Source organism: Protopterus annectens, chromosome 1.part0 (assembly GCF_019279795.1).
Source record: "Protopterus annectens isolate FY-2018-M chromosome 1.part0, PAN1.0, whole genome shotgun sequence".
In the NCBI taxonomy this organism is placed as follows: Eukaryota; Metazoa; Chordata; order Ceratodontiformes; family Protopteridae; genus Protopterus; species Protopterus annectens.
Window position 1 is genome coordinate 649,993,020 of NC_056725.1, and position 14,673 is coordinate 650,007,692.

A 14,673-nucleotide genomic window follows, 5' to 3' on the forward strand; every position below is an offset into this window, starting at 1 on the left:
TTTCCAGAAGCTAGTATCATTTCTCTGATGTCTTGCTCTTTGTCATTATGACTGCTGTTAGTCTCTTTGTTAGCCAGCCACTATTTTATCTTTGTCTGATCGACCTTTTCTTTCTTCCACTTCCTTTTGCACCCATTTTTTTCTTTTAATAACTTCCTGGACTTCTACATTCCACAGCCAGTTTTCCTTATCTTCCTAATCTCCACAGCTGGCTGATGACATACATCTTCTATCATCTTCCCATACTGCCAATCTCATACCTCTCAACCTGCAGACATTGAAAGAAGGCATAAAAACCACTGAAAAGTAGATGCAGCCATCTAAAATCCAGTCATCTAATTAGCATAAAGTTTGAGTACTAAATAGCAAAATAACTCTTCGTATTTTAAGTAGGAATGTGGGATACTAGTCAAAAACAGAAAGTGACAAAATGATGAAAAAATATACGCATATTATCAGCGAGACAATTTAAAATATGTAGACTTTAACAAACTCATGATACAGATGGGATGGCATAATGCTTAGGGTATTCATCTCACAAATACAAGATACAGAGTTTGATTGTGATTATTAGTTACTTTTATTGGAAGTTGGTATAATGATTAAGGTGGTTACCTCATATACATAAGGTACAGGGTTTGATTCTTACCTTTGGAGAAATTGTCTAGGCTTAAAATGGTCCACAATGACAGCTAGTCTAGTACTTACCTGTGATTTATATTGTGAAATTCTATCACCTAAGGTAATTTATTTTTGCTTCTAAAAAAAGGAGATTGATATGTTTGCCCTCATTCTTTAAATTATTAATAACAATAGTATGTTTGTTAGGTAATGTGGTTTTCTATGTACTGGCCAACTTAAAAAATCAATGTGCAGAATTCAGAATATTGTGTGAAGGGGTACATCAAGATTAAAAATAGGGGAATACCTCCAAAACTGGGTACAGCATGTGGAGGGGGAAAATCAAGCCTAAAAATAGGGACATGCATCCAAAGACAGGTATATTACGTGAAGGGGTAAATCAAACCTAAAATAGGGACATAGCACCAAAAATAGGTACATCATGTGCAGGGGTAAAACAGGCCTGAAAATAAAAGTTTTTTGTCTAAAACAGGGACAGTTGAGATGTATGTTCTTCATCTTTCCTCATTTCTTCTTCATCTTGAGGTGCAAGAGCTCTTAAGCATTTCCTTGAACTCTGTGCATTCACAGCAATCAACTTCCACATTAATCATTCACTTTTTAATGCATATTACATATATATATATATATATATATATATATATATATATATATATAGGATCACTACTAAATATCGAACGCCCAAAATCCCGACGCTTAAAACACCTAGACCACATGCCCGAAACCCCGCAATACCAAATATTTAAAACCGCGGAATTCAAAATCACGAAAGTTACACAACCAAACAGCACACACACACACATACACACACCTTCCCCCCACAACCAAACAATGCATCCTACACTTGACATAGGTAGGGGGGAAAGCCCCCTGCACCCCCACATGTGGGGGGCTGTGCCCCACAACACCCTACTTTATTATTCAACTCCGAGATTGCACAAACAGACACACAAGGCAAGCTCACACCCACACATTACAGTCCCTCACACACACACCACAGTCACAACACACACTTACACACACTAGACCCCTCACAAACACACTTACACACACATACTTACCTGAACCATAACACCAGAAGCGCTAACGCAAAATCCCTTAACATTGGGATTTTGCATTTCGTGCTTCTGGTCTTTTGGTAATGCGGGGTTTCGGTCATCTGGTCTCGTTGTTTTCAGCGTCGGGATTTTGGGCGTTCGGTATTTCGTAGTGATCCCATATATATATATATATATATATATATATATATATATATATATATATATACATATACTGTATATATATATATATATATATATATATATATATATATTTATATATTAATGCTAGGTACTATTTCACCCACTTTTACAACTATACAGTGTGCGTGAAAACTTATGTATTAATTCTACTAAATCTGCTGCACCTGCAACCATTTTCTCCTGTCTGTTTTTTAACTAAACCAAAGAAATTGTACATGTTTTCCTTGATTGCTATTTCTGATAAAAGATAGAGTAAGAATAATAAAGTATACACATTTACCAGCTATAAATGGCAAAACTGCAGTGAGAGACAATTTAACTATAGTCATGACTATTATATTAGTGTTTTATTGTTTTATTTAACTTATTTTTGTCTTTTCCTTGATTTTTTAAGTTCTTAATTTGCAAATATATTTAGCGAACCTTAGAAATGCAAACATATTATTTCCCACTATGAAATTATCTCTGCCATAGGTAACTTTCTATGCTAAATTAACACAAAAGTAAATGTCTGGAATATGCATAACAGTAAATGTTCATTTTTGCTTTTTAGATCCCTCATTCTGTTTGCAGTGAACCTTGTTCTCCAGGGTATAGGAAAGTTTCCCGTAAAGGTGAAGCAGTCTGTTGCTTTGACTGTGCTCTGTGTCCGGAAGGAGAAATTACCAACACCAGTGGTAAGTGTAATATTAAAACAAAGAAGATACTCATTTGTGCTAACCCTAACCTTTCCACTGCCAGTGACCCCAACCCTACACATTCTTTGCCATAACCCTTTTGCTTTCAGTACTACTACACAGAAACACACACTGCACATTCACCATCAAACATGCAAAATTGCAAAACCTATCATTTTACCTAGTATGTAGACTAACCCTAACTCAGAAATACTTGCACATGCACCCACACACACACACACACACACACACACACACACACACACACACACACACACACACACACACACACACACACATGCACATCAAGGACAACTAGGTCTAAGACCATAATGGCACAGTTCCATCAAATAGCAATATAAAATTCTCTGACATTGTCAAACTACATATTTGGTGGGGGCTTACCATCTCTGTGCACTCAGTTACTTATGTAAAGAAACTTTACAATTAGCTGATCTTAAAAAGAGGGCAATACTAGAATAATAAGAATCACAGTGTCACATAATTGCCACCTTTTCTAAGGCTGTACACCAGTGGAGTCAGTATATTTAAGTTAGGTGTGGTGGTGAATCCCCACTATGAAGGGTACAAAAACACATGAACTTTAATGTGAAAATACCTTTTTGAACAAAATATGATATGGGGGAGCAGCACATTCTTAACCAGGCTTGACCGTTGTCTGCCTACATAGCCTGCTGATCATGGCTACCAAGGGGAACTCAATAAACAGGCTTAGAAGCTCTGGCTGCATCATCATTGTCTAAGAACATGTTGCATCGACCTTTTGATTCTTCAGTGTTTAATATAAATAGTTACAGAAAACCCAAGGCCTCAGGAGAGGCTTCTTATGAGTTTGCATCCATAAAAGTTTTCATAAACTGAGTCACCAGCCCAGTTAGCAATACAATAGATGAAGGTGTTCTAAAACATAATGGAAAGAAATTCTATAATATTCCTTTCTTGCACATAAAGCTTAACTTGAGAGGAAGCAACAGGTAATTTTCCAGTAAATTCTTGTTCCTGGTATGGACACAGTGATCAATAAATTCAACTCCAAACAGAAATGACATATTTCCATTAATGAGACACTTGAAAATAAGAATAACATCACCTCTTATCGGGCCAAACTAAAACACTACTACCTTTCCTCAACTACCTCAGCTTACCAGGAGACATACACACAAATCCTGGACCAAATACTTCCTCTAGACCCAATCACCCTGTCACAAGTAATAAAACCAACCATAAATACCTCAAATTCTTCACCATCAATGCCCAAAGTCAAAGAAATAAATGATTCCACTTTCATGCATGGCTAAACTACAACCTACCAGACATTGTAGCCATTTCAGAAACCTGGCTAAAACCTCATATATGTGACTCTGAAATCCTCCCTCCTGGATTCCAAGCCCTCAGACATGACCGCTTAAATAGAAAAGGGGGTGGGGTAGCCTTAACCTACTCTAACCTGCTATCCATCACACCTTACCCCAATCCTATTCCTCCATTCAACAATGCAGAACTAGTAATAGGCTTACTAAAAATAAATAACCACAAAAGCATTTGCATCATTGCCCTCTACATCCCCCCTGGTAATAACACCATTAGTCTTGAAGAAATTCTCCTTTGGACCTCTACCAATATTAAGCTAAAGCCCTTCATACTTGGAGATGTAAACATCGATTGGAATAAAATCAACAACTCTAATCCCACCATATCCATGAATCTATTTAACTATACCCAGCTAACTAACTCCATTACTAGACCCAACAAAACAAACCCCGCAGGTACCACACTAGACTGGATCCTAGTATCCCATCCTAATAAAGTCTTAAACTCTGGCATCATACCTGACGCTACAGGAGACCACTTTCCAGCTTTCATCCACTGAGCAATCCACGCCTCCCCTCACCTACACCAATATATTCACACTCGTAACCTTACAAACTTTAACCCCACTACTTTCTCTAACTCTCTAAAATAAACAAACTGGAACCCTCTAAAAATTCTTCCACTAGACAATGCCGTAGAATTTTTCAACTCAACCTTCTTAAATGTCCTCAACTCCCTAGCTCCACCAAGAACAAAAAGAATAAAAACCAAGACTGCCCCATGGCTAACCAAAGAGATCAAAAAGAGTTAAATCCTGGAAAACATACCATCAAAACAAACAGCCAGAAACTTTTCATAAATATAAACAACTCTGCAATCTTGTTAAAAAACAAATCATCAGAGACAAAAGTTCTACTATATCAAGCTCCAGTCTAACCAATCGAAAAACCCCAAACACTTCTGGAATTCCATTAATTCTCTTCTAAACCCAGGTACCAAAAACAACTCCTGCCCTGACACCAGCAAATCTGATCCTGAAATAGCCTCTCTATTCAACTCCTTCTTCATGAACTCCATAGCAGAACTGACCAAGACCTTCCCTAACAATAACACTTCCCCTCATCCTATCCAATCTTCCTCACCCCCTACACCACCCTCTGCCCCCAATCCTCCTCCAATATTTGAACTTAAACCCATCTCAACCTCCCACATAAAAATACTGTCTAAATTAAAACCATGCTCCAATGCCCCTGACAATATCCCATCTTCCTTCCTAAAAATAGCCGCAGATGGAGTAGCTCTCCCCATTAGCATCTTGATCAATAGATCCATGCAGGAATGTTATGTGCCCAAATTATGGCATGCAGCCTTTATTCTACTGCTCCATAAAGGAGGCAAAAACAATAGTATCTCTAACTACCACCCCATAGCTACCTTCTCCCCAGTCTCAAAATGTCTGGAAAAATGCATCCACCTTCAGCTTATGCCAATCCTAGTCAATCACCAACTTATCACTCCAACCCAACATGGCTTCTGACCTGGCTATAGTACTATCACTGCCCTTCTCTCCTTCTTAGACACAATTAATCTTGCCCACGACTCTGGAAAAATAGTATCAACAGTTCTACTAGATCTATCCAAGGCATTCAATACCAACTCCCACACCCATCTCTTGAACCATCTTTCTAACCTTAATCTCTCCCAGAATAACTTATTCTGGTTCTCAAGCTACCTCTCTGACAGATCTCAAGCTGTGAAATGGGGAAAAAGCACCTCAACCTTCCTTCCTACCCCACTGGGGTACCCCAGGGATCAATACTTGGTCTGATGCTGTTCAACATCTTTATTAATGATTTCCACACAGCCATACCCAACACCAAAATTGTACAATAAGCAGATGACTCAACTTTAGTCTGCTCTGTCTCTAACCTCTCAGAACTTCAAACAATGACCCAAACTACTTTCTCCACCACTGAGAACTGGATACTCCAAAACCACCTCTCTCTAAATGCTAACAAATCCAAAATACTGTTATTCTCTCCCTCAAAAGCTTCCCATCTTGAAAAAAACTCATTCCAAATTATTAGCCATAACAACTCTTCTATAGAGGTTGTTCCCTTTGCTAAACTACTTGGAGTTACTATTGATGAACCCCTAAAATTCAACTCTTACATCCAGCAAAACATTAAGAATACCCATATAAAACTTGGTATGCTATACAGAATCATCCACTTTCTCTCTCCTTCCACCCGACAAACTCTCAACACTACTTATCGACTCTCCTCACTAATGTATGGCGCTCCTCTACTAACAAACTTATCTGCCTCTCTCTCCTCCAAACTGGAAGTCTGTTATAATAAAATTTCTAAATTTGCCATGAAAGCCAAATACTCCTCCCATCATTGCACTGCCCTGCATTTATTAAATTGGCTTGAACTCACCAACCATCTAGACTATCTCCAAATCACTACAGCCCATAGACTAATTTTTAAACCTACTAAGTGCCCAGCACTAACCAACATCCTACAACCTTACACCCTTCAGAAAACTCTAAGATCTACTCACCAAAACCTAATCACTGTCTGCAAACCCAATTGTCCTGCTGGTTAGCTTCTGTTATCCTTTTTCTTAGCTAAAAATGGAATTATTTTCCTTCCACACTAAAGACTTGTGAAAACTTTGAAAACTTTAAAACTCAGCTATATTCATACCTTTCCTCTAACAGGAAATGCAACTGCACTCTCCCCACCTAGCCTACTAATCTATCGCCCCCCTTAAACTCCTGACTAACTCTGGATACAAGCTAACCTAACATAAATGTACATATTGTAAATAACAAAACTGTACATATTGTAAATAACCCATCCCACCTTTCTTCTCTCTTTTCCAACTAACCTCCGGCTTTACTAATCTTCCGTGCAGGACTAGTCTAGTCCTGCATGGAAGTGGCCATTTAGAAGGAGGATGGCAGCGTGCCATGCATATTAATGAAGGCACGCTGCCTGAAGTCCTAATCCTACACAGAGCGTGGACGAGTGCTGGGGGCATGTCTGAGAGCAGAGTTCTCAGAATAAACATGTCCCTGCAAAGTAGAACAACAGAAACTATAAATACATGAGCGAGGCCACTCATAGGTGTCCACATATCCCCACCAACAGTCTCCATGTGTACAACAGCAACAGTACATATAAATAACTAAAGAAAACCCTTTATTTTTTTATAAATCTGAGTACAGCTAACCGTTGGTGCACGGGTGTACCCAATGCTTAGCTACAATTAATGCAGCTTAAAAGGCTGAAGAGGATAACAAGAACAATGTATGCAAATGAAGCAGCACAGCAATAGTGTAGTGGGCAGAACATTCCCCTAACGAGCAGGCTTTTCCCGTTCGAGTCCTACTGCAGCACAGTCTATTTTACGAGGCAGAGCATGGTATAAAAATATTTTTATTGCAAAACCCACTAAATAACATCTATTTATGAACTGGAGTACTGCAGGTAATGCACATGTGAAGAGTCAGTGTCCTAATGAATAAGGCAGTAGTAAGCAGGCATAAGTACAGATAAGCAGTAGTAAGCATATGTTAGCACTAGTAAGCATGTTTAAGTGCATTTGCATGGGGTAAGCACTGCCTATACAAATTCAGCAAAGTAGAAGCTGAGTGTGAGAAACTGTAAACAGAAGTTAGCAGTGCTTACTGCTGCGCAATCCCATGCAAACCCACTTACAATTGCTTTAAAGTGCCTTAATCACTCAGTAGCCAATAGGCCTTTGTCTGCCCAGCAACAAAATAAACAGCCATGCAGGTCTCGAGCCCAGGACCCTGTACACCATAATCCTAGTAGCTGTCCACCAAGCCATCACAGAAGTACAGAAGAATGAGGTAGTAGTAAAGATGTTCTCACCATAGTATAACAAAACTGAACCTGTGAAAGCATCAGTATATAGTCATTTGTACCATATCTGACTACATAACATAAATATGTGAGCTGAAGTACAGCAGTAAGCCCAGAAGTGATTTGTACTTGTAACAGAGTGTTGAAGTCCCCAATAAAACACAAGGATCCCACAGAGTGTAGGTACACATCAATCAGGGATACAAGGCATACATATAAGGTGTAATGAATAATAACACAATGCCAAAAAGGCATTATAATGAATGTCCACTGTAGGCAACACCAAGCAGTACACAGGCCAGCTTAGGAGGTGTGAGCAATGTTTACACCAGCTAACTGTTTGTGCCCAGTGGTATACCCCTGTAAATAATGGCAACCTTAGGTAAGCAGGTTTGCCCATAGCTTAGCCTTTTCAAAACCGGCCAATCACAGAAAAGTGCGGGAAATGGGCCCTACTTAAACCAAAGAGGCAGGAATACAGCTCATAACTGGTTTTAGCTTCCCCTTGCAGGCACTATAGCAGTAAGGTGAGAAGGAGTGCACATTTAGGTGCAGTGCTGGTGCATCCAGGAGTCCAAGGTCATGGCTGGACTCCTAGTTAAAGATCATGCACAGAAACTGCTGCAGGGCCAGTACCAGGGCTCCTAATATAAGGTGGAGGCCTGGGACCATCTCGCCTGCAACCTCACCAGTGCCACTGGCATACCCTGAACTGGTGAGCAAGTCAGGCACCACTATGCCGACCTGAAGTGGCAGAAGGGGGACCGCTTGGAGAAGTGGCTCCAAGAGGCTAGAGCATCAGGGGATGTCCCAGCCGTGTGTATCAGTCCACTACCTGTGTAATAATTGCCAGCTCAGGTATACCATGGATAGGTATGGCTAAATGTTCCTCTTATGTCCCCCACAGCTGCAATGGAGCGGGCCGTGAACCAGGAGGCCCATATCAGCTGCCTGGCACAGTTGCAATGCGAGGCAGGTCAGTAATACTCATGCTTTTACTGTCATAGGAAATAAAAATAAAAGTAGTAGTAAAGTAATTGCTAGTATAAAACCTGTATTGTTCAAGGCAAGTACTGCATACACTAGAGAATATGGCAGGAAGAGTCTCATATTGTTAGTATGGCAATAAAAGTGTAATACCCTGACAAAACAGGTCCAACTGCTGGACTGTATATCTATATTATGGTATCATATGGTAATGTAGATTTGTAATCATGTAATAGTACTGTTGTATTAAGCACTATTACCCACACCATGCACCATAAATTGAATGTGTAGGAATGCCTGTATATGACAAGTGTAATCCCCAGAGGCCATTTAGTACAACTGAGAGACACATAGACAGTAAACAGGAAAAATGCAGACAACAAAAACTTAATAGCACATGTAACTAAGATGTGAACTGTTGTTTTTTTAGCACACACAGCCACGGTAGTAGTCTGCATACAGAATCATACCCCACAACTGTACAGATATGTTGAGAATGTCTATTAAAGTGGTCCATATTTATTGCCTATCAACCTGTCACCCTGGGAAATCAGTGGGATGATCCTAGACGTATAGGCAGCAAACAGGAAATACAACTGATTGACACACATCTATGACAAAAATCTGGCACACTAGCAACTCCCCAATACCGTATGTGATTAAGAAGCCACATATGTCCCATTTACACCCCAACTTGTTAAGCTGTGGTCAGAGTGTGTACAGTAACAGAGTGAGATACATGTGCATAATAGCAATGTGGATCCTGGTACTGTGTGTGGGAACATTCAGGTAGTGCTAATAAGCATTCCTCCCCCAGGTTTGTCAGATACCAACACTGTGCCCAGAAATACAAGAATGATATGTAGTTGCTCTGAATAATGAGGTGTTACACATCACTGTCACTCACACAGTCCTACAACATATAACTATCTAGGAAATTTGTATAAGAGTGTTATTATACAAGGTCAGAATACATAAGCACAGGGGATTAATAAGACAGAAAGCAGATTGGAGATATGCAGCAATATCAATATAGCATACACAACTGTGATGGACAGTGTTTAAGTTGTAGCAGACACAGCCATGATCTGAATCCTGGGAGTGGAATTAGACTGCATACAGATTCATACCCCTCAATTGTACACATGAGGCCAGAATGTCCAGTATATGTGCCCATATCTGCTGCCTATCCCCCTGTCCCCTGGTAAGTCTGTGGGATGATCCCAGATGTGTAGCCAGCAAACAGGGACTTCGAGTGATTGTCAACCATCATGAGAACACACCTGTCACTGTAGCAACTCCCAAAGCCATTAGGAGAGTAATATTGCAAGTATGTCCTATCTATACTCCCATGTTGTCAAGCTGTGTTCAGAGTGTGTACAGTAACAAAGTGAGTTGTATGTGCAAAATACTAATGTATAATCAGGAACTTTGTGTGGCAACAGTCAGGTAGTGCTAACAAACATTGCTGCCACAGGTACGTTGAATACGAACAATGAGCAGAGAAATACAGACCAATATAACCTGTACTGGTACTGTCCACCCTGGTATTGTAGGGGTTTATGAGTGTTGCAGTTTCTCCGAATAATAAAGTATCACTTGTCACTGTCACCCACACTGTGCTACATAATATAACTGTGTAGGAAAGCATGTATATGTGTGCATCAGGTCACTAAAGGTGGAAGAGGGCAATATTCTAGATATGTCCAGGCACACCAGCATGTGGTTAACACATGCCCAGAGTCTGTGCAGAAAGAGTTGGATAGCATAGTGCAAAACATAAACCCAGAAGCTGGGCATATGTGAACAAACAGTCAGTGTTAACAAACATTCCCTCCACAGGTATACAAGGTAAGAGGTGTATACTGCAGGTAAAACTGGTTCATGTGTAATGATGTTGACAGCTGTATCAGTGTCCAGCATAGGTCTATAGGGTAGTGTAGTAAGACTTGTAAGGTACAGATAACAGTACTGACTAGGAAAGTAATGTTGAGTACAGGAATATACTACTTGTTAATTGACATCTTTCTCTCCCCCCACCTTATCTCCAACAATAATCAACATACCCACCCTAAATGGTATGTACTGACTCTGATACTGGCCAATTGTTTGATAAATATAATGGTTCCCATGCATGTGCCATATTGAATTATTCCAATATTGCTGGCATGGTGCCATCAATGTACCTCCATGCTGTTCTTATTACCACTGTGGTTCCATATATGCATGTGTTCTGTTTGCTATGCAACTGTTCTGTATCTGGTGTCTGGGTTAATGGGAATATCTATGCATGCTATATTATCTAACCCTGGAATGTATTGACTATTACTAACCCATATATGATGGTTAAATCTAAACACTATAGCATGCTTGGGAAGGCTGGCCCCAGCAGACCCACCTGTCCCTCCTCAGCTGGCCGAGGCACCGGGCACCAGTATGTCGGGGGCCCAATCCTGAACCTCCCTGTCCATTGGTCCTGCACCACCTTCAGGTAAAACTGCCTCAGGGGATGGGGCTCACCCCCTCCCCTGGGACTGAATGCAGACAGACACCTGTCACCCATCACCAGGTCGGGGTTTTGGTGTGTAGAGCGATCAACAAGCAATTTGGTGATCTTCTACACCAGCTTGAGGGCCGCTTGTCACAATTAGAGAGTAAGCCTGGCTCTGTGGCTCAGCCCCTAGCATAGCCACCTTCATGACTGTGAAGGTGCAGTGGTGACTGCCCATGGGTGGGGACTTCAGTCCCACTGTTACCACTAGGGGGCTTGTGGGCTTCCGATATCCCAACACCTCTCCCCATCAAGGTGCTTACCCCCCAAATGTGTCATATACCACCCGTGTATGCATCTTGTGTGTCTTGTCTGCTAACCTACCCAACCTACCTCCCCAAATATACCAACTACCCCTCCCCAACATCCTACTCTCACCCGGAAAAAAAAGGGCAATCTGTTCCCACAAAAAAATCTTGCCCCATACATAGCTGTCCATTTTGCACACATGTCCACTGGACACATGTCATCTGGTCTAATTGGCACCACAATGAATTTATGTTGTCCTCACCCCTCTCCCAGGGGTTTAAGTGTCCAAATCCACCTCCAAATCCAGTGTATATGCACAACTGTTGCTGTACAAGAAATGGGCAGTTATGGACCTTCCCTACACCCTTCCTGCACATCCCTAGCCATTTTCCCTACTGTCTTTCCCTCTTTGTGCCCCTTTTTCACCACTTTCCTATCAACCCTTTTTTCTTTTCTTTTAAAGAAATTAGTGCGGGGGTAAGTGGTAGTCAGCACTTTTAAGCAGCAGTAAGCAGGTTTAAGCCTGTTTGCACAGGGGTAACCACTGCCTACACAGGTTAAGCAATTTAGAAGTTAACGGAGTATAAGACACTGTAACCAGAGGTTAGTAGTGCTTAGCTTCACGCAAACCTGTGCAAACCCACTTACAATTGCGTTAACGTGCCTTAATCACTCTGTATCCAATGGCCAGTGTTCTGCCAAGCAACAAAATAAACAGTCTCTGCAAGTCTCGAAGCAAGGACCCTGCACACCATACACAAAGTGATTTACCACTAAACCATGGCAGATATACATAACCCTGATGTTTCCACAAACATATCGTGCAAGCACAATCAGTCAATAGTATAGGAAATGTAGCAATGTCATACCACACAACCTGTTAATGCAAGAAGCCCGGACAAAGTGTTCCAAAATGTGGGTAAAAATAGAGATATATGTCAAATACTGCTCTAATACACTTAAAATGTTGCTAGTTACACAGTTATATGTATTAGAACACATATTTTTAAAGAGATGAAGTCTGAAATACAAAAGTGTCAGCACTAGTTACTGATTTCAATGCTGTGATCATCCATGTCAATTGCCAAGACAATGAGGTACAGGCCAAAAATATGAGCTGAACATGCATGGACATATGGACAGATGTATATCTGTAAATGTAGACAGATAGACAGCTAGACAGCTCTCAGTATGGAGAACATTGATGTCTGTGCTGTAACTGAAACCTGGTTCAAGGCTCCTGAGAGCACCCCGGCACTATTAGGTTTTACTTCATATCATGCGTTCCGGCCCCAAAACCCGGACCACACCACAAAAGGAGGGGGTGTGTCCATATTCATAAAGGATACCCACACCTCCAGGTTGGTGGCAACGCATAAGCTTCGAAACCATCCAGGTGCAACTAACCATAGGCAAAACTGCTCTACAAATTGTAGCATGCTACAGGCCACCCTCTCAAACTCAGGAACCCCACACAGCCTTCCTGAAGACACTGGAGGGTATAAATGTATCTCCAAACACCATCATATTGGGTGACTTCAACTACCCGAATATAGACTGGGAACATTACTCAAGCCCTAACTTTCTAGCCCAACGGTTCCTGGAGTTCATAAATTCAAATGCCATGGAACAGCTAGTCACTGTTCCCATGAGAGGAGAAAATATACTAGATCTCATTATCACAAACATGGGGACAAAATGCTCCACACGAAGTATATCCTCATTGGTGAGATCTGATCATAAACTAATCTCACTGGAAATCCACATCCCGCCCCACACCAAACAAAAATACCACAGTGAAGAACTTCTCTAAAGCAAACTTCACACTACTCAAGACTGGTGTGGTATCCTTCAAGGCCCCTGAGCCAGTGGAAACCACAACCCAAGCTGCGGAAGCCCTTACAAATGCCTTCTATGAACACCTCCAGGACTGCATGGATCAGGCAATCCCAAATAAAACCAAGACTCTTTCCACAAAGGGCAAACGTCCAGTCTGGTGGACCCCAGCCATTAACAAAGTTTACAATAAGAGGAGAAAGCTATTACATGATAGAACAAAATCCATAAGAGGAAGTCACCCCTGATCATTATTAGTAAAAAAATACGAGCACTCATAAAATCAACTAAGGCCAATTTTAAGAGAAAAATTGCCATGGATTCAAAGGACAATCATAAGGCCTTTTTCAGCTATGTTAGGAACCTGGGTGGAAACTCCCAGATATGCTCAGAATTAGTCCAAAATGATACAAAAATCACTGAACCCACAGACATTGCCAACATACTGGCAGACAGGTTCAGTGCAAACTTCACCCCCCTCTCCCCCCCTAAAGGAGAGATAACTATCCCAGTGAAGTGTAGCCTCCCAGACATCTCAAATGCGCAAGTGAAAGCTGCTCTCTCTAAAGCTAAAAACACAGCATCAATGGGACTGGATGGTGTCCCCGGCTGCGTGCTACACAAGCTAAATGAGGAATTAAACCCGCACATAAGGCAGATGTTTAATCTCAGCCTTACCACGGGATAAGTGCCCAAGGAGTGGCGTACGGCAACTGTGGTCCCACTCCACAAAGGCGGTGCATCTACGGACCCTGGTAATTACCACCCCATAAGCTTAACAAGTCTAGTCTGCAAAGCTATGGAGAGGATCATAATGGAGCTCATAAACAAAGATATAGGGGACTTGCAGACATTGGACCCGACCCAGTTTGGCTTCGTCAAGGGCAGATCATGCCTTTTGAACTTGGTTGACTTCTTCGAAACAGTCACCAAGGCCATTGATAAGGGAAAGGCAGTCCATACAGCCTACCTTGACCTTGCAAAGGCTTTCGACACAATACCCCACTCGGGTATTGTAGAAAAACTTACCAGCTTAAATGTAAACCCATATGTCACAAGATGGGTTGCAAACTGGCTTAAGGACAGAACCCACAGGGTTAGAGTTGCTGGCGCTATGTCAGACTCCAAGCCAGTCACAAGTGGTGTCCCACAGGCCTCGGTCCTTGGCCCCCTATTGTTCGGCATCTACTTCTCAGAAGTACAGGCCAACATGGGAGGACTTTGGCTGACAAAGTTTGCAGACGACTGCAAACTGGGCGCCA